Below are 21,818 nucleotides of genomic sequence, written 5' to 3' on the forward strand. Positions count from 1 at the left end.
ATTTGGGTTAAAAGCCAAGCAACCTAGAGATAGAGCTGGATTAGGTTCTGACGAAGAGAAGATTCAAACAGGAGTAGAGGTTACTCTAAGAGATCCTTTCATATTGACAGACAAACCATATGAACAAATCAAATAAAGGCACCTTGACAAGGTGTTATCTGCTCAAGTTGTGATAGATGCTCATGATAAGGAGAATCTAAATGAGAAATTGATCTTATTTCTCAATGATGGAAGGACTTATAGATTAGCTGACACTGATGTATTAAAGAAGTCTATCAGAGAACTTCAACATATTCATTATCTTCTGGAAGTAAAATCTGATGTTACAAGAAGATGGTCAGAATACATTTTGAAGGCTATAAGAGATTTATTCAGAATCTCTGGTACAAAGACTTATCATTACAGTCCAATGATTACTGAAGATGATGGAAGAGAAATTCCTATGCTAAAGAATTCTGCTCAAGTGGAAGTTATTCTGAAAGGAAGATGCTTATGTTATAATGAAAACTCTTCATATCCTAAGGTTATCAAACTTGGTGATAGACTTGAAAGAACATCCATTCAATCTCTCAGAACAGCCATTTATCAAATTGGTGATAGTAAAGAAGAAGAACTGATGTAGGTCAAAGCACAGTTGGCTGAAGTTCTGAAGAAAGCTGAAGATAATCTGATAAATGATTTTGTTAAAAATCATTATGGATTCAGATTGATTCAGTGATGTTGGTAAAGCTGGATGTTTTGTAAGTTGTTATTAATAGTCTTATTAAATTCTTATTGCATTTGAACTTAAATGTTTTTGACATCATCAAATTTATTAACTTGTATATTTTTGCATAATTTACAAGTTGGGGGAGATTGTTGGATATATTTGAGATGTCATGTCTAATATGTTTCATGTTTAGTTTTTAGATCTTAACTAACAGGAAATATCAGTTCTAACTGAAATCAGGACTTAAGGATATCAGGACTTAGATTATCAGAAGATAATATCAGAAGATGGATATTAGAACTTAAGTACTGAAGGACTAACAGTTAAGGAAGGAAGCTGATTTACAGGAAAGAAGATCAAGACTCATACAAGAAGAAGATATGCATGGAAAGAGTTAGAGGACTAGAAGAATTATATAAGATATCTGGTTGATATATTTTAGGAGACAGAATTATATTCCATATCAACTAGAAGTTATCTTGTAACTGTGTGTCTATATAAACACAGACATAGGTTTACTCTATAAGAGTTATGATCATTGAGAAGATCATACAATTGTAACCTAGAAGCTCTCGTGATATTTGCTCATCACTGAGAGAGAACAGTTCCATTGTAACAGAGTTTATTATATCAAATACATCTGTTTTCTGTTACTGGTGCTTTAAATCGATTTGATTGTATTCTACACTGTATTCAACCCCCTTCTACATTGTTGTGTGACCTAACATAGAAGATGCACTCAAGGATGCAGATTGGGTCATGGCTATGCAATAAGTGTTGAATGAGTTCGAAAGAAATGAAGTATGGAAGTTGGTGCCTAGACCTAAAAACAGGTCAATTGTAGGCACAAAGTGGGTCTTCAGAAATAAGACTGATTCTGACGGAATAATTATCAGAAATAAGGCAAGATTGGTGGCTAAAGGATATTCTCAACAGGAAGGTATTGACTATGATGAAACATTTGCTCATGTTGCTAGGCTGGAAGCTATAAGAATTTTCTTGGCATATGCTGCACATAAGAAATTTAAAGTCTTTCAGATGGATGTCAATAGTGCATTTCTCAATGGAGAACTTGAAGAGGAAGTCTATGTTGAACAGCCACCAGGTTTTGTGGATCCTAAACATCTTGATTATGTTTATAGACTTGACAAAGCACTCTATGGAATAAAGCAAGCACTTAGGGCATGGTATGAGAATCTTGCTCAGTTTCTGTTGGAAAGTGGATTCAAAAGAGGTACAATAGATAAAACTTTCTTTTATCCGAATCAAAGTAAAGATTTGCTTTTAGTTTAAATTTATGTAGATGATATCATTTTTGGATCAACTAATCAAAAACTGTGTGATAAGTTCTCAAAGTTGATGCAATCAAGATATCAAATGAGTATGATGGGAGAGATGAGTTACTTCTTGGGATTGAAAATTAAATAGACTGATAATGGCATCTACATTAATCAGTCAAAGTACACAAAGAATCTGCTGAAAAGGTTTAATATGAAAGATAGTGCAACAGCAACTACTCTAATGGCAACTGCTACAAAGCATGATCTTCATGAAGGTACAGCAGTTGATGTCTCAAATTACAAAGGTATGATTGGTTCTCTTTTGTATCTAACGGCTAGTAGGCCAGACATTATGTTTGCCACATGTTTGTGTGCAAGATTTCAGGCAAATCAAAGGGAGCCACATCTTATTGCAGCAAAGAGAATTTTCAGATACCTCAAGGGTACTGTATCACTTGGTCTCTGGTATGCAAGGGAAGCTAATTTTGAATTATGTGGTTATTCAGACGCTGACTTTGCTGACTGCAAAACAGACATGAAGAGTACATTTGGGAGCTGTCAGTTTTTGGGAAGCAAATTAGTCTCATGGTTCAGTAAGAAGTAGAAATCTATTTCTACTTCGACTGCTTAGGCTTAATATATTGCAGCTGGGAGTTGCTGTGCTCAGTTGTTAGGGATAAGAAATCAGCTCATGGACTATGGATTATCATTTTCTAAAATTCCTATTTATTGTGATAATCAAAGTGCTATTGCTATGACAGGAAACCCAGTGCAACACTCTCTTACTAAACTATATCAGCATCAGATATCATTTTATAAGAGAGCATGTCATGGAAGGAACGATTGAGCTTCATTTTGTTCCTACTGATCAGCAGTTAGCTGATATCTTCACGAAGCCATTACCTGAAACAACATTTACAAAGCTTATCAATGAACTTGGTATAGTTAGTTGGGACAGATAAATTCTTTTAAATTTATATTTGATCAAATCCTGATGTACCTTGATCAAATCCTGATATGTCCTAAATGATGTTCAAGATATTAAACTGGGAATTTGTGATGTAATTTATTATATGCATGATAAATTAAGTGAATTTATTTGCTAAATGTGCATGTATGAATATATATGATTGTCATCATTGCAAATCAGTCTAGGGAGACGCGCCTTAATAAGATATCTTTTGGTTAAATTATTAAGTTAACTCTACACTTAATAATCAATCATTCTCCTAGTCCCTATATATTCCCTCGGTTATTTAAACCGTCATTCTTATTCAGTCCAATCATCTTTTCTTAAACACAAAACACTCTCCTCACTTTTGTTTCTCATATCCTCAAACGATGGTGCATTTCAACTGGTTTTACAACCATTTCACTAATATTGTGACTATCTTTCATGATGGAATGAAAAATCCGTACCACATCAATGCCATCTCAAACGACATCTGGATTCAACTTCCAGAAGTCATCAAAAATGATCTTCTGGGATTCCAAAAAGATCTTCACCTCTACACTCTTCGACAGCAAGAGAGAGTCATTCGTCTTGCTGTTTTCTTTGTTGAAAGCAGGAAGAAGCATTGAACATCCTCCGATCATTTCTCTTCACCATCAGCTTTGTCAGGCTTCTTAGATCATGGTTGTTGATGTTCTTCTATTTAGACTAGGATTTTCTTGTAATCATCTTTTGCATGTAATCAAAAATTTCATGAAATGTACTCCTTTGATCTTTTAATGAAATTTTCTTTTGTTTACAAGATTTAGTCTATATTCTTTAGCTGTGTATGCATGTGAGTGTTCTTTATTGTAGCCTATTAATCTCTACATCACGCTATTAAAATCTATTTTTTTAACAATTCTTGAGATTAAAATTGTGGTCTTCTGATAAGCTTTAGTTGTTTTGACAAACACTGATGAATTTGAATCGAAAAATCCTGAGGATGTCAAATCCTGACAGATAAGAGTTACCAAATACTGATGACAGGGCAGCTTATTTTAATTTAAAATATTATTGAAAAATGATTTCTGAATTGTTTAATGTTGAAAAAGTGATTGTATTCTTAATTATTGTTTAAAAGTGGATAAACTGTTGAACAAAATCACACAGCGATTTACTACAAGAGCAGTGCATTCTTTGTTGCTGATTCCGCACATTACTCCACTTTCCACTCCAATTTTTCAATAATTATCCTATCAGAAGTCTAATTCACCAAACTTCATTCTTCAAGTGTGTTACATATAACTAAGCTTTGCAAACTTATATTTGCACAAGAACCTCTGTGACACATATTAACATACACGCAGCCTCACTATTCACATCTAACGAACATCTTTCCTTAACACCTACAAACATCATGTCATTCTGATCTTTCACCCCTCTTCAGTCAAAACATTATTATTCATGGAAACACTTCTGAACGAATAACTACTTGGCTCCACTTACACATCAGCAGTTTCCTCAATCTTTTCATGATATACATGATTTCTTAATCCAATGTCCAATTAGATATGTTGTCACAAATCCTACTAAGGTATCATACAGGGCTGTAATGCAGGTATGGGATACAGCTCTAGTTAATGCAACAAATATTGGATTCTCTTGTGAATTTAAGGGACACGGGTATGAGGTTGATGCTGATGTTCTTGTTCAAGCATTAAGATTGTCTGCTTGTGATGGTGCTCCTGACAATTATACAACTGAGCAGCTGTTTGATATGCTCAGAACTCTGAACTACAAAGGTGACATCACAACAATTGGGAAATTGACAAGAACAAAGTTAAAGAGAGAATGTAATTTCTTCTTTGATTGCATCAGCAGATGTTTCTTGAATAAGACAACAAATTTTGATGCTCGTCCCTCCACTTCTCTGAAAATTGGGTATTCTCTTCTCCATTCTGGTAATTTTGATTATGGTAACATAAATCTTCAATTCATAATTGCTAGAAGAACAGATGCATCAGGTGTAATAGGGTGTACTAGATTTCTTCAACTAATTTTTAATTTTCTATGCCCTAATGTTGAATTTGATAATGATGAATTGCTTCCTGTATTACAAATTTCTGAGAAGGCTATTACAGATCATATCAAAAGAGATGAAAAGAACAAGTTTTCAGGACTTCCCTTCCTGCTTCAGGAGGTCAGGCAATTTCTATTGAGAAATAGACCTACTCCTTCACAATTTCCTGCAATTCCTGATGCGGGCACCTCTTTTAAATTTCCTAATATTGTGTAACAAGAAACTACCCATCTTGTTTCTAACCCAAGCATTCCTTCTACCAAACAGAACTCCAATCCAGCTCCTAAATTAGCCTCCTCTGATGTCTCCCAAAAGACATCAGTTGTACTAAAGAAAATGGTGGTTAAGAAATTTGTTCAATCTAAACAGAGAGCTCAACATGCCTCACTGAGTGAGAGTGAGAAGAAAGAATAATGCTTTCCAGTTCAAAAAAGAAGGCTGATCATGCAAGATGATTCTAACTCTGATGATCAGATGCCCATTGGGCCAAGAATGAAGACAAAGAAATCAATAGTAACAATTTCTGATGACTCTGTTGACACAATTGGAACTAAGGAGCCAACTATTAATGCTAGTGCTCTAATCAAAAAGGTTCCAGTGAACAAAGAAACTGACGAGCCCAAGAACACTGCCAATAGTATGTAGAAAAGAAAAGCTGAAGATGTGGTTAGGTACATCAGAAAGAAGAAAAAGACTCAGTCCTCAGCTATGGTCCTCAGCTATGGATGTCAGTCCACAAGAACCTAAGTCTCAAAGGGACTTAGCAACTGAGGTACATTCAGTCCCACAAGAACCTTCTTTTCAAAGGGAAGATGTCGACAAAGAGGTTGCACAAATAATTGTTGATTTTGCTTAAGGTGATCTTCTTGCTGATTTTGAACATCTGTTGCAAGAAAAGAAGGCTCATCAGGATGTATTGTCAAATGTGGATGTAGTTATTAATGTTCTTATGTTTGAGGAGAGTACACAAGAACCTTCACCAATGATTGCTGAAGCAGCTCATATTCCTCCGGCCCGACAAGAACCATCAGTTCAAAGTACTAATGTTGGTCTAGTGCATTCTCCTGACAAATCAAATTCTGATACCACAACAAATCCTGATGCTGACCAACTTTCAATTCAAGCAGCTCCTATTGATGATTCATTGATGCTATCTAGTTTGTCAAAGCATCCTGAAGCATTATTTTTTCCTCCACTGTCATCACTGCCACTTGAGGACTCACCTTCAGGTATTGCTTATTTTCCTCTATTGTTCTCAATATTTGTATGATTATAAATAGTTTCTTATTTGAGGTTACCTCTATTTATATGACAAGCATACTACTCCTCTCATCCCTCTCTTATTTCTTTGTGAAATGTGTGATTGTGCCTTTATGTGAGACTGTGTGAAAATACTATGTGAGAAAATCAAATTTTGAGTGGCAGTCTCCTGTACTGGCAAAAGGAGAGGTAGTTTTGAGAAGAGAACCAGAAGTGCTCTTGGGTTGATAACTGAAGAATTTCCTGGTCTAACAATTGAAGAAGCAGTTATGCAACAGAAGAAGTTAATGGCTCAAATTGAAGTTGAAGCAAACACCTCTAAAGGAAGAGGAAAAAGAGGTGGAAGAACTACAAGAGCCAGAGGAAGAAGAGGAAGAGGAAGAATTTCTATTTCAAGTCGAGGTTCTGCAATTGATTCTGCATTTCTGAATGTTCTATTCAGAGAAGGTTTTGTTCATGTACAAGGAAATGATATAAAAGAAGAAGCTGAGGATGCTGAAGAATTGATTGTCCCCAGAAATAAGAAATCAACCGCTGACATTGCTCAAGTTGATGTAACTAATGCAAATATGTCTCTTGAAGCAGACACAAATCCTGAGAAAAAGTCAGATCCTGATGCTGTGAATCTGAAAGCTCACTTTGATACTGATAAAAAGGTGATCAAAGTATTGGATGAATCAGTCCTTAATACAACAGTTGTTTCTCATAATTCAGAGTTTGATGAACAAGAAAGAACTAACAGAAGGAGAGCCGATCAAACATGTAATTTATATGTGCAAAGAATTCTAAATTCAAGGAGAGAGCTATGGCATAAATCAAAAGGGAAGATTCATGATTTATCTGCGGGGTATGCTCCTCTCAACAAGAAGGATAAAAGATGGAAAGATATCTATTCATTCAGTTATCTTAGAGAATTCAAGCATATTGAATTTGTGTCAGCAGAACTTAGGGATTCTATTTCAGAACAGGAGGATATTGATAAGTCCATCAAGAAACCTTCTTGGGTGGAATATAATAAAAAGCTAAAGCTTATCAAAACTCGTACTAGAGGAGGTATTGGTCATTCTGGAATGGAGACTCTGAGATCTAATTTACTTGACACAGATACTCTGACTGACAATCTTGGTGAGAGAATTACTCCTTCACATCTTGGTGAGGAATTTGTTGGATCTAATTGTCCTCGGAAAGAAGTTATTTTACCTAGATTTCTGTTACTTGAGGAACTATAAGTGTTTTATGCTAATCCCATTTAATCAAGTTATGATTCAAAGGGTAACAATTAACTTTCGTGGGTGTACATAGATGTCATAAGTTTAACTACGTTTTATACATCTACACGTAGATGACTGATGTTGTTGATTGTAACCATCGTCATGAATTGGCTTCATTTCACTCAAGTTCCTTTTTTGCATAAGAAATCTAGACCAACTAGATTATATGACAATAGGACTGATGGATCAGGTATTTGGTGTAGTAGTCAACACTTATAACAGATTATATGACAATAGGACTGATGGATAAGGTATTTGGTGCAGTAGTCAACACTTATGACAAACACAAAGACTCTTTGTTTCAGACTTACTAACTTCTTAGTATATGGGAAGTGTGTCAAACACATAGATAGCATTTTAGTGTATTTTGTTAGGACCAGTGACTTGGAAATGCAAATGCATTCAGTGATGGAAGGTTTCCTAAAACGAAGGAAGCTATAGGTTAGTAATTGTTTATTTGTGTTAGGTCACACAACACTGTAGAAGGGGGTTGAATACAGTGTAGAATATAATCAAATTGATTTAGAACACAAGTAACAGAAAACAGATGTATTCGATATAATAAACTCTGTTACAATGGAACGGTTCTCTCTCAGTGATGAACAAATATCACGAGAGCTGCTAGATTACAATGTATGATATAACGACTCGTGTATTTCTATATTATTTAAATACGTAATTATGGAATTATTAAATGAATAATATATGTGTATAGCTTCTGTCAGCTATGTGTTATTTTACTTTTATCTATGTGTGTGAATTATGGTGTCCAGGGTGGTTCATATAATTAATTATGGACTTGTATTGAATTGTTTTCACTTTTAAAAGTGGATTCAATACAATTTTATTTGTGTAACTATGTGGATTATCTCTATAGTTATTTTTATGACTTTATAATCTTAATTTTATTTTTGGGACTTTATAAAATTGAGAAATCAATATTTCATTAATTATTTATCTTTAAATGATTTTCTTAGTATGTTTAATTATAAAATCCATATTTAATTATGGAAATCTTTAAAAATCATGAAACTTATATTTTATTAAATTTGTATTATTCTGAGAATTTTAAAATTATTTTGGAAATTTTCGGAGTTAGTTTCACCCGCGCGTCGTTTCGTTATTTGTTAAAAAGCGGGTACAAAGTGCACCTTGAAAATTATTTTAAAAATTTCGAAACTTATGTTTATATAAACTTCGGGATATTTGTGACATTTTAAGACTATTTTTGTAAATTTCTAAAACTGTTTTGCGTGCACCTCGGTCCGTTAATTTCGAATTTCGGGATAAAACCGGGTCTCAGAATTTTCATAATTATCCAATAGTATGCGTGTTTAATTTTTACCATCTTCCAGGACATGTGTAAGCATTAGGAGTATTGAAAAAAAATAGAACAAACAGATACAACCCCATTTGTCCCTGCATCAATTTCTCGGCTTTTATCTCTCTAAAAACCTCTCCCTTTTTGTTCACTCCAATTCCATCCCTTTTCTTATTTGTTCTGGTTATTGCTGTTTCCCTTTCTTTTTGGTAAGTGTCGGTTATTCCTTCCTTTTTTTTTCTTTTTCCGGCGGACCTTGTTGGTGGTTCGCGGTTGTGCTCAGTCTGGGTTCTTGATGATTGCGTGTATATACATATCAGTGTGTATATAATTGCAGTCGATTGTTTTTGGCTGCTACCTCTCGGAATTCCCGAGAGGTGTGGTGGCCTGGTTCTGTGATTGTTTCATGCTGTCTCCGTTGTTGTGTAAATTTCCGTCCTAGCGCGCGTATGTGCATGTGGTGGTAGGGAGTTGCTGTAATGTTGTTTGGTTCTGCTGTATTTTTCCAGCCGCAGCCGCGCATGAGCCGCGTGTTGTGGTTTCGAAATTTTCTGATTTCAGTGAAATTAGTGATGAAATTAATTGATATGTTGGTACTGTTAAATTAATTATTTATCGGGGAAGTTCGTATGGAAATCCGAATTTATCGGGTACCGACGGATTTTTCCGCCGTCGACGATGAGCCCCGGCGAGTCGACGGTGGACCGTGATGAATTATTCTGAGTCCTAATATTTTATAATAAATAAATATGAAATGCGAATAATAATTAATAAGTGTACTTAAGTTGAAACTTGGGATTGTGTGGAATTTTGATTGAGTTGAATCGGAGGCTGGGAATCGTATTTGGATTAATTGTGGATTTGTTGTTGTGATTTGACGTCGAGTTGTTCGACGGGTAGGCCGATAAATAGAGGAGGTACTGCCCGAATTTTTGGAAATTTCAATTTGGAAATTCGGGACATGCCCTGTAATTATCGGAACATCGAGCGAGTATAAATAAGGATATACATATATCTTGTACGGAACTTGATTGTATGTTATGGAAAATATTTTCCATAACCCAATAACCTTAATTTCGTAAAAGGACGAGTATGCGTATTTTCTGAGAATGAACACCAAACCGATTTTGAGAACGTGAACCCTAATTGTTGTGTGTGTTATTACAATATATGTAATTACGAGTCGGGATTTGATATCGAATGGGTAGGTTGTTAGCGAGGATATATCAAGCATACCTAGACGTCTAACGTAGGGTATTTCGGCTGTGTGGGTTCTAGTTGAAGGACTCCAGAAGTGAATTCGAACTAAGGATAACCTAGTGATCAGTCGACAAGCGTATCGAGGTTCCAAGCGAAGGACCTGAACGTTGAAGTAGGATCCAGGATAGTCTGATAGTAAAGCGATAAAGCCGAGTGTCCCAAATCGGGTCAAGGTCGATCAGTGATAGTTGTAAAGCTCTGCAAGGCAAATACCCTTGACCATTCTTTTATGGTTTAGTAGATAGGAATAGCTAAATATTTTACTCTCGTAATGGAACAGAAAGGTTTTAAGTTACGTATCCCCTGTATTTGAAAATGTTATTTAAAATTTTGTTTTGGGGAAAAGTAACTTCTGAAAACACCTATCTCTAAATGTGATTAAAATAAAAGAAAGTTTTTGAATAGTGTGCTTGTGACAGAATGGTTTTAAAAAGAGATAGGTGACAGTGATTTTGGAAACTGGATAAAGAGACTATTTTAATCCACATGTGTCGTGGAAGGTTTTGATCCACCTATGTTGTGGAACTTTAGAAAGAGGCAAAAAAAAGGGAATTCGATTAATCTATTGGAGTTGCGTAAGAGGCCCGTTATTCGGTAACGGCCCAGCATGTGGTTGCGTAAGTGGCTAATTGGATCGGGCATTCTGTTTAACCAATTAGTCCAGCGTGGGGGAAAGACCTAGCTAGTCTTTTCCCAAGTTCCGGAACACATTCTTATTCTGGATGGCCGTTAGTCACTGTCCTGTGAGGGTAGACTGATCAGCTATCTTCACCCGTTAAACGTCCAATAGATTTGATTGATTCAGTTTTAAATTGATTAACAAATCAACTTGATGAGACTGATGGTTTGAAAATGAATAGCATGCTAAGCTTTTATTCTGGTAATTATACATAGCACACGACTGATATTGTTGTTTCTCGGAGCATGCTAGTTTTTAATATCCAGTTATGAATGTTTACTTGTTTTCTAATGAGTTATGAAATATGTTCCTATCACTGCTTTATCATAAATTGTTTTATTGTTATTCATATAATGGTACTGCTGAGCAATTGATAGCTCACCCTTGCGGAATATTTTACATATGTATTGCAGATGCCTAGGAGATTCTTGCGCGGTAGTCAGGGCAGAGTTCCAGCTCCTTTCGTGTCAGGCTCCTCTGAGGTAGTTATGCTGGACCAAAGATGGTCTGTTGAGTTGCTGCACTAGGTTGGTTGAGTCAGGATTGTTGTTGTAACCTAAATCATACTTAAACCTGGAAAAGATCTTGGTAAAAGGGGTCATAGTTATGTATTATTAATATTTTGGATTGATTTATGATTGTTAGTATTAGTTGTTGGTGACATCAACTCCTGACCCCGGGGTTGAAGCCGTCACAGTTGGTATCAGAGCTACAGGTTTGAGTCCCTGATTTAGGTTATGGGTAGAGTCACAAGAGTGAAGAAAGGTTCGCAGATAGATGTGAGTCAGCAACTCAATCAGAGGAGCAAGTCTATGAGTTTAGTCAAGGGTTTCGGAGACGTAACCCTGGTGTCTATTGAGGATTAATTGGAACTGCCCTAACCTAGAGTACGTTTCTTTTTCATAAGTATTATTAGTAATGTTCGATAGAGGTTCCTAGTCTTTCTCTTGAGAAAAATGAGTTTGATCGCGAGAGTTCAGTATTTGAGAAGACCCTTGATGTTTCAGTTGAGGGGACACCAGCGTTATTCCCACATATCGCATTTTCTATGTCAAGGAATGTTGCTGGACTGATTGTGTGACCTTGGTGAGTTTGGATAGTATGATAATAGTCAGTGGCTGCTATGACGATCAAGTTTTATAGTGAATGTGGATCAGAACGGGAGGTGGTATCTTTGAACCCTTCCATTTCTTTCTTGAAATATATTTTGTTTCCAGAATAATTGTTTCATATTCTATAAGTTGCTTATTTTTCCTGTAAGAAAGTTGTGAACCCGAAGTAAGCTACTTAGGGTTCTGTTGATGTCAATACAAATCAGATTCTTTTTTTTCAATTTGTGAAATTCTTATTTAAACATTTTTCTTTCCTCGACGACTTTTTCGGGTGATTGGGGCAAATAATGCATATGAATTGACCATTTGTCTATGTGACAAAAGGGTCTGGTGGGATGCCACCGAAGTATGTGTTGTGAGCTATGCGGTACTAAGACTGGCCATCTTATGTACTTGTATGGTTGCTCCCAGCCACATCCACATTTTTCTTCACTTTTTTTTCATGACTGACTCCTGACTTTTGAAATCCTATTTGATATTTCATGACAATGAGTTTTCCAGTGACCTTTGTAGTTAGACAGTCTTGGTTGTTGCGTGGAAATAAAGGTTGACTATTAGGGGAAATAGAAGTTTTATGTCTGGTTGCTACTTTACAAATAAAGATAACAGAGGGAATTCATGATTCGATATTGAAGGTTGCGGTTCTAGAAAGGTTAACCTTGTGGAAGATAGGTTAGTGGTAGGAGATAAGAAGTCCATTGGGAAGGAAGGGTAATTCAGTGATTGATGAATCACTTGAGGGTGATAAGAAATCATCCCTGGAGGAAAGGTTGGTTGAAATTTAGACTATGGTGCCTGGAAGAGTTTAGCGTTCTTTACGTTGACCAGATTTACCAGCTTCTTCTATGTAATTGGTGGTTGATATAGCCAGAATCGTAGTATATCAGATTGGTGTTAATATGGTAATAGAGCAGTGACGGGAAGTTGGTCGGTTGCTATTGTATTGAGGAGTCGTGCGGCACTGCTTAGTTTTCCTGAACTGTTATTGATTCTGCTATTATAATTATTGTTATGATTGCTAGTGCTATTAATCTATATTTCTTTTGTAAATGGACCCCAATATTAAGGACATGGGTATTTTATTGGCCAACATTTTCCTGATACAGGTGCACCGTTTAAACGGTGATATTTTATTAAACATTTTGTTATGTTTTGAATAAACTCATTTATATATTCCAGGAAAATGTCACCCAAGAAAGTTACTCAGTCTAAAGAAAATAGTAGTAGTGTTACGGAGGGTCCAACTATAAATGAAATTCTAGATTTGTTGCGCCAGCAGTAGCAACAACAGTTGTAGTTAATCTAACAGGTTCAGCAGCGGTAACTACTGTTATAGCAGCAACAACAAGGAGTGAACCTAAGTGTTTATTTCAAATCTTTTCAAAATGTTAACCATTCTAAGTTTAAAGGTGAACCTAATCCAGTAGCTTTTGGAGCATGGTTAAAAGAAATGGAGGAAGTTTTCAACTTCGTGCAAGTAAGTGATAATCTTAAGACCGATTATGTAAGAGTGAATTATTGGTGGGAGTCAAATAAAGATTGAGTTTCTAGAACTGAAACAAGGTGAAAGAAGTGTGTTGGAATATGAGGCCAAGTTTACAGAATTGGCCCGATTCGTTCCTGAGTATGTAAGTACAGAGAGTCAGAAGGAAAGGAGGTTTCAACAAGTATTGAAGCCTGAAATTCGCGGAAGAGTTATGGCATCGTAACTTAAGATATACTCATCTATGGTTCAGGTCGCCCTGATAAGGGAAAGTGACCAAAAGTTGACTATTAAAGACAAAAGTGATAAGAAAAGGAAGTCGGAAGGTGTAAAGGATAGAGCAGACCAAGGAGAATCCGGTCAGGAATTTGAGAATAGGTTTGGCCAAAACAGGAGTAAAGGATTCTGGAGATAGAGTTTATTTCAGGCTAAGTCTGGTGCTATTTCAATTGCTTCCACTCCAGCTCAGTCAGTCAAGTCAGCAGTGGATTGTAAGTCCTGTGATAGGAGACACAGTGGTTCGTGTAAAAAAAATGTGCAATGTTTTAAGTGTGGACATAAGGGTCATTATGCCTCAGAATATAATCCAGAAAATTCAGGAGTTAGGTATCGCAATTATGGGAAGCGTGGCCATATTACAAGAAATTGTAGAACGGTTATTCAAGATATTACATCCCAAAGGCCAACTTCTAGCACAGTTAGAGATAGAATTTTTAAAAGAACCAAGAAATCAAGCGTTTAGAAGTTGGACGTAGTTGCAGTTGATTAGACACCCTTCGAGCTAGAAGAGTTCGATGCTGATTTTAGGATCGAGTTGTTTGTCCTGCAGTAAGGTAAGGAGTGGTTTTTCGAAAGAAGCGAAATGTAAAGTGTACAGAAGCCAATAGTAAGGTAAGTTTCTGAATGCAGAAGCAACATAAGAAGTTCTTCCAATCATGCTGGGAAAGGAGTAATAAGCTAAGAATATAAGGTTGATCCATCATGTGTAAGGATACGAGGAAGAGAAAGTTGGAGTAATAAATAAATGCCCAGGAGTCTCTAGAGGTCAGTGGAACGAAATAACTAGTGCGATGATTGTGAAAGTGATTGGAAGGGAAGTGAGTATACTGGATAGAGACCCCTGAGATGCACCAGTGATGTTGCTGGAAAGAGGAATGAAATTATGAGATTGTGTACTGATTATCGGGAGTTTGACAAAATGATAAATAAGAATAGGTAACCTCTATAAAGAATTGGTTACTTATGTGACCTAATTCAAGGTGTGTGTGATTTCTATGGGATTGACTTAAGATACAGCCTGGGGACATGTTAAAGATTTCGATTAGGATGAGTTATGAGCGTTGCAAGGTTGGTGATATCATGTGGAGTGACAAGTGTATGAGTCGTCTATAAGGATTTAAAGAACATGGTATATAAAGAGTAATTGGATAAGCAAATTGTATAGATTCATGATATCCTCAGCTATTTAAGGATTAAGAAAGTCTGTGCGGAACGGCCTAGGATTTCCCTACAAAGATTACAAGGGAAGCAAATATATATTAAGTTTTCAAGTATGGATTTTGGGCTGAGACTTACAAATAATTCTGATTATCCTATTAATGACCATTTAGGCAAAGCCGGTGTAGTAATAGATGCCCTGAGTAGAAGAAAAGAATTGAACGTGATTAAGATTCCTGAGGAAATTGAAAAAAGTAAAAGTTAGAATTCGAATACCAGAAGGTGATAAAAAATGAATATATGAAATTACTTTCTAGCCTAGACGGATGAGAATGAGTAAAAGGTGTTTGGATGTGGAACTAAGTTGAAAATGAGTACTACCTATCATCTTTAGATGAAGGGTCAAAGTGAGAAGATGATTCGGAAACTGTAAGAAATATGGAGAGTATATGTGTTGGATTTATAAAGGAAACTGAAGTAATCACCTACTATGAGTTGAGTTTTCTATGTTAATAGTTATCATGTTAGTAAGAGAATGCTACTTTGCGAAGTGTTGTGTGGATATAAGCGTGAGTCCTCCCTCTATTGAGAGAAAGTGGGAGTAAAGATATTGTTAAGTCCTGAATTAATTTAGTACATCAAGAGTGTGGTGGTGTACTCCGGAAAGAGTTGAAACAACTCGGGATATACAAAGAGAGAAAGCGGATTTGCATCGGAAGAATATGAATATATAGAATTAGGATCGTGGTACAGGAAAAAGTTTCACCTTGAAAGAAATAGGTTAAACAGAAGGAACGAGTAGAGTCCTAAATGTGTTTAGCCGTTTGACGTATAAAGAAATATAGGTAAAGGTGTCTAGGAGTTGGTGTTGTCACCGCAGTTGCAATATATAATGTGTTCCACATATCAATGTTAAGGTGATATGTATCTGATGCAAACCAAATCATTTATTAGGAGCCAATAGACTCTTATCCAAATGTGTTCTGCGTGAATAATTGAGCCAGACCCTAGATCATTAAGAGCGAGTCCTTAGTAATGAAATTATGTCTATAGTGAGTATGCGATGAATAAATCCCTGAGTAGAAGAGTCTACCTGGAAGTTAGAGTCAGATATGCTTGACAAATATCCTCATAAGCACTTTGACTCAAGGGACAATGAGTCCTTAACTGAGATCTATGACATATTTCAGAAGTTGTTGAATGACTTATCCCTTGTGAACAAAGAATATTATTTGGAGGACTCAAATGCATAAATTCTGGACAACAGCTGTAGTGAAGACAATTGTGCATGAAATCTCAGTCTCTTTGATGGTAAATTTCCCCATTCAAGGCCAACAAGTGGAGTTTAATGAGCAAGATGTGAATCAGGTTTTAGGCATTCCAACTGAGCAAATAGTGGAGATTCCTACTCAACAGGAGCTAGCTGAGTTCATGGACTTCATCAATTACAGTGAGAAGATTAATCTGGCTTAGCCTAAATAAGAAGAATATGAGAAGATAATGGTCTTTCTTATTTGACTCCATCATAAGGGCCTTCACTTGCATAGAAAAAGGGTATGACAAAATATTAAGTGTGGTCCAGAAGCTGGTGTTCTCCATAGCTCACAATAGGCACATAAATGTGGGCTTATTGATCCTGGAAGAACTTAGCACCGGCTTAGAATGTCCCTGGCTATAAGAGGTAAGGAAATATTCTTTCCCAGGTTTATAATGTCCACTTTAAATCATAAAGTTAAGGATATTCATTTACTTAATGGTATAAATAGAAAACTAATAGGCAACTGTAAACAAGTGTTCAAAGTTCTATTTGGCTCACTTATTACAAAGAACATGGTGAAGGTAGGTCTCAAAATGACTCCATTCATGATTGAGAAATTTAGGACTTATCCTTATCCTATGCCTAACATGAGGTCTAGTGCTATAACATCTAGTTCAGTTATGGCTCCTGTCCCTATGGAAGAACAAACACAAGACAACCAACAGGGGCCTTCCCAAACTGAGACCCTTCTTTATGTACCACTAGAAGCTAGAAAACCAAGCACTTCATCCTCTCAAAAGGCTGAAGTGAGTAAAAATAAGAGGAAGCAGGCACATTTGAAAGTAGTTAGTGAGAGTGGTGAGGATAACACATAACCTGAGTCTCACCTGGTCAGAAAATTAAAGAAGGAAAAACAAACTGAGTTGACCACTCAAGCTACCTCTGCATCCTCCCAAAAGGATGTAGTTGAAAAAGAGGGATTAAAACAGACTCTAGGGGCATCCTCTCAATAGGGTGTCTCTATTGAAAAGAGCACTCTCTCTAGTGCATCATGTAAAGAGTCTGCACCAACACTTGAACAAATTTAAGTGTGTGAAAGAAAAAATAAGGATGGCACCCACAAAGAGAGCACATCTTTTGAAGCTCCCTCATCTATTCAGGGGGAGATGCCAACACTCAATTCTGAAATTCAAAATCTAATCTATCAATTTTCTTCTTCATTAAATCAAACACTTGAATCTGATTCTCAAGTGTTGCCAACATCATGTGATATGGTTCAAGAGACTGTGCTCACCACCCAAGACCCAAATTTAGTTGGTGAGAGGCTACATGTTGGGGTAGACCTTGATGACACCAACACAAACACAGGGGTTTCATCAGTTTTTACTGAAGACCCTGTGGTAGTTTCAAATGCACCTTCATAAATCAACCTTTAGAGGTTGTAAGGTATGAGGGTAGTACTCCTGAGGGGGAGCTATCTAAATCCTCTCCAATTCAATTAGAGGTTCCTCTTGAAGGAACAACTCTCCTCAAAACCCTAGCTGAAATTGCTCTCACAATTGAAGCTAGGAGTTCAATTGCCAATGATCCTGCTATTGGGGAGGCAAGTTTAGCACATTCAAGTGCAAGTTCACTGCAAAATGAGCAAGGGTTTGAGGACATGGTACATGACAGTAACCTGGTCAAATCCCCTCCAATTCAATTAGAGGTTTCCTATAATTGGTGAATAATACACTGTCACAACCATAGTTCAACCTGTGAGTCAAATTATAACATCTAGTCACATGTGGTTCTACTGAGTCTCTTCCCTCCACCTCAAATCCAAATGACCAATGATCCACATCTAATCCTACTCCACCACAACCTCATTTGATCTCTCACTGGCTGTGGGAAGCAGAAGCACAACCAACAATAATGAATGATCTTTTGGTTGATCAGCTATCTGGAGTTGCTCAAATTTTTCAACAACTTCTTACATCATATATGTCTAATCAAGACTATCAAGCCATCATGCTTTCCTATCAGAAAGATGTTCAAGAACAACAAACAAAGACTGTAAATTAAGCTGAACATGATGATAATTGTGATGCTTGGTTAGATAAAGACTTCAATCTTGAGATGGAAGAGGTTTTGGCCAGATTTAGAGAAGTGTACACCATCATCCTTGGAAGAAATGCCAAAACTCTAAGTCCACAAGAAGTTTATGATGTAATCACAAATGTCTATAAATCTCAACTTAAAGTTTTTCACCTCATTGGTAAAGCTCTCAAACTCACTCTGATTGATCATCAAGACAAGACAAGGAAACTGATCAAGGACAAGATAGATGAGTTCATCCCTTCTCAGGTGGAAATCAAGCAAAAATTCTCTAAATTTACAGATCTAATGGCCAATTTTAATTTGTCATCTTTGGAAAAGAGCATCAAGATCCGAGGGAATCATTTGAAACCTTACATGCAGTTGTCCAGTAGCAATTCACTAGAAATAATGACATCAGGGTCAAACTGGATCAATTGCATAAGGCTAGATTTGAACCATCTGCTCTTTTGATGGAAGGAATCAGTGAAGTTGTACAAGCCACATTTGGTACTCCTGTATCTTCCAGCTCTCACCAACCAATGTCAACATCCACCAACTTGCAGATTCAAGCTCTCCAATCCCAGGTCTCTACTTTGCAGTCTTCAAATGAGTCATTGACAACTCAAGTATCACAACTTACAGCTATGGTAGCAAGTCAACCAGTTGATATCCAGACCCTATTGAACTCCCAATGCAAAATTCAATATCTTTGTGAGCCATTATGGGTGCACTCAACATTCTTTTGCCTGCACTTCCAGAAGCTGTTAGGCCTGAAATTCCTACACCTCCCATCTTTCCTGCTAACAAGACAAAGGGGGAGATAGAGACTAGGGTAATAAGATCATCTGCTCAACAATCTGATAAGTTACTCAATCATCTGCCAAAGCTACTCAAAAAGGTAAATCTAAAGAAGTTGATATTGGAATGAAGAGGCTTCTAAAAGCAGCTGAGGGACCTAGTCTAAGCAAGGAATTTGATGATTTGCTAAAGGCTCTCAGGAGTCTCTCAAAAATAACTTCATTACCTACAAGAGGGCTTTGGACAAGACTATAAACTTCATAAGGGTGATTTTGATAACCAAAGACAACTTTCAGGAAAAAAGAATTGTGATCAACATAAATGACTCAGGTGTGGATAGGTGTATGTAGGTGTCCCTAAACTTTCTCACATCAAGAAGGGAATCTGAATTGGACATATTCATTGACAAATTCAACAGAGTAATCAAAGACACGCTCTTGCTTAAGGAACTACAAAAAGCTCAAGAAGCGTCTTTTCCAGAAGCATATCTCCAGCCAAGCGCATACATCTATCCATCCACCAAACAACTCAAGAACTTTCATTTTCCTAGACACTGTGTCATGGCACACAAAAAGCTCATAATGTCTTTGGAGACTGAGTTGAAGACTAAGAAGAACAAGACCTTTGAAGATGAAGAGATGATTAAGATATTGGGGAGATATTTGAGAGATCTTGAAGCCAAGTTTCCCAAAACACAAATCAATAAGGATGACTTGGATGATGATGAGCAGAAGAAAGATGATCAAAAACCTTCTGACTCAAATCCAAGTCAATCCTCTAAGGCAACTGGAAGCAAATGTGAAGATAAGAAAAGTGATGATAAGAAGACAGGAGATGAAAGAAGAAGGAGGATGCTTCAGGAACTAAGAAAAATGCCCTACCAATCCAATCCAACAAACTCAAACCTCTAAGCAAACAAACTCAAACACTTTACCACCTTTAACCTCTAAGCCTAAGTTCTTGTACAAACATACTTCAAATACCATACTAAAAATACCAATCACTTCCGGCCAAACCACTCTGAGGAAAATCTCAAACTACTTTCATTCAAGCCACCAATCAAGACTCACTACAAATATGTTGGAAGAAAACCGAAGAAAATGCAAGTTACTGAGAGGGCTATCTGGAACTTTTTTAATCAAAATGATTTTCAACCTTTAAACTGGTGCATAAAAAATGATGACTACTTTCAACAATTAGCTGAAGAAATGGTTAAAGTTTGGGTTATATCATTGAGATCTCATAGATATCTACAAGTCAAAATGTATATAGAGATCTCTGAGATATCGACAAGTCATTTCTGTATTAGAGAACTCACAGATATCGATAAGTCAAAATGAAGATATGAAGATTGGAGATATCGACAAGTCAATTTTCTCATTAGAGATCTTAGAGATATTGACAAGTCAAAATGCTTATATAGATCTGAGAGATATTGACAAGTCATTTATACATGCAAAAATTTGGAGACCTCGACAAGTCAAGTTCACTTATAGAGAACTCAGAGACCTCGACAAGTCAAAACTCTTGTAGAGAACTAAGAGATCTCGATAAGCCATTATACCTATCAAGGTGTCAGTTTTTTATAGATCAAACTGGAGATCTTGATATGAACCTCAAGTATAGAATGCAGACAAGTTAAATATTCAAGATTATCAATCAACAAACGATCTAATAATTTAGATTGAAAAGTCTACAAAAGCAGCTTGAAGAGTGTAAGATCAAAGGCCAAGATTAACTGACAAAGGAAAGTCACAGACCTACACGATTTGCAAAGATACACTAAGCCAGAAATGGAAAGCTTTAGAGATAACTTAAAGTAGGGTTTAGTATATCTTATTGTATGTTGTGTAAACCTGTGTTTACTAATTTATAAAGTAAACGGTGGTCCTTCGATTTTAAAGGTATCAAACAGATCTATTTTTGAAGTACTCTCTCAAGGAAGAAGCTGAGTTCTCTATTTAAAAGAACCCAAGATTTGTAGCAAGATACTAGCTTGATTTTAATACAAAATTAAATGAATTTTGAAATATTGTATGCACTGTTTTATTTCAGCTAACATAATTTTACTGCATATATAATCTACTTGGTTAAACAAGTAACAAACTTTCAAAAAGCCATAAAAATATCCAAAACACATTCACCCCCCTGTGTTGTATTCATTACCTAACATACACAAAACATTTAATAAAAAATATATGGCTGGTAAAATATAATTTTAATAATTCAAAAGTAATTTAATATTTTTAAGAAATTATAATATAAATAATTGGCATTAAATAAAAATACTTTTAGTTAAAATTAAATAATAAATCATATTTGAAATATGTGTATTGAAATTATATAAATAAATATGAAGTAATAAAAAATCTAACACCTTGTAGCCTACCAAACCCCACCTTCCTAGCATATCAAATCTCATTGGTGGTGGATTTGAGGTATAGCTAATGAGGTATGACTTTCATCTAATGAAATCATAAGCCAAGCCAGATACCAGGCCTGAGTTTGAAATGAAAAAAGATCCATACATATCCTGAGATTTTAGTTTTTTAGTTGAGTAGCTTATATTACACATCGTATTTCTTTAGAAAAGAATAGAACAAATTCCATTGTCACTTCGATGTAGGGATGCATATGAAAGTTTTTCATATTAAATAATTAGTAATGATCCCGGGATTTTATACAGCACTTACAAAACCACTAGATGCTCATGGAAGAATCAAGAAATGACCGGTTCCCGGAAATGCAGCATCAGTTGCACCCAGATCTAAAAGATCCATTAAAGAAACTATGTAATGAACTGAAGACCATCGTTGTAGTTCTTAGTGGCAGTGATATGAGTGTCTTGGACAAGAAC

Source organism: Apium graveolens, chromosome 11 (assembly GCF_009905375.1).
Source record: "Apium graveolens cultivar Ventura chromosome 11, ASM990537v1, whole genome shotgun sequence".
Classification (NCBI taxonomy): Eukaryota; Viridiplantae; Streptophyta; class Magnoliopsida; order Apiales; family Apiaceae; genus Apium; species Apium graveolens.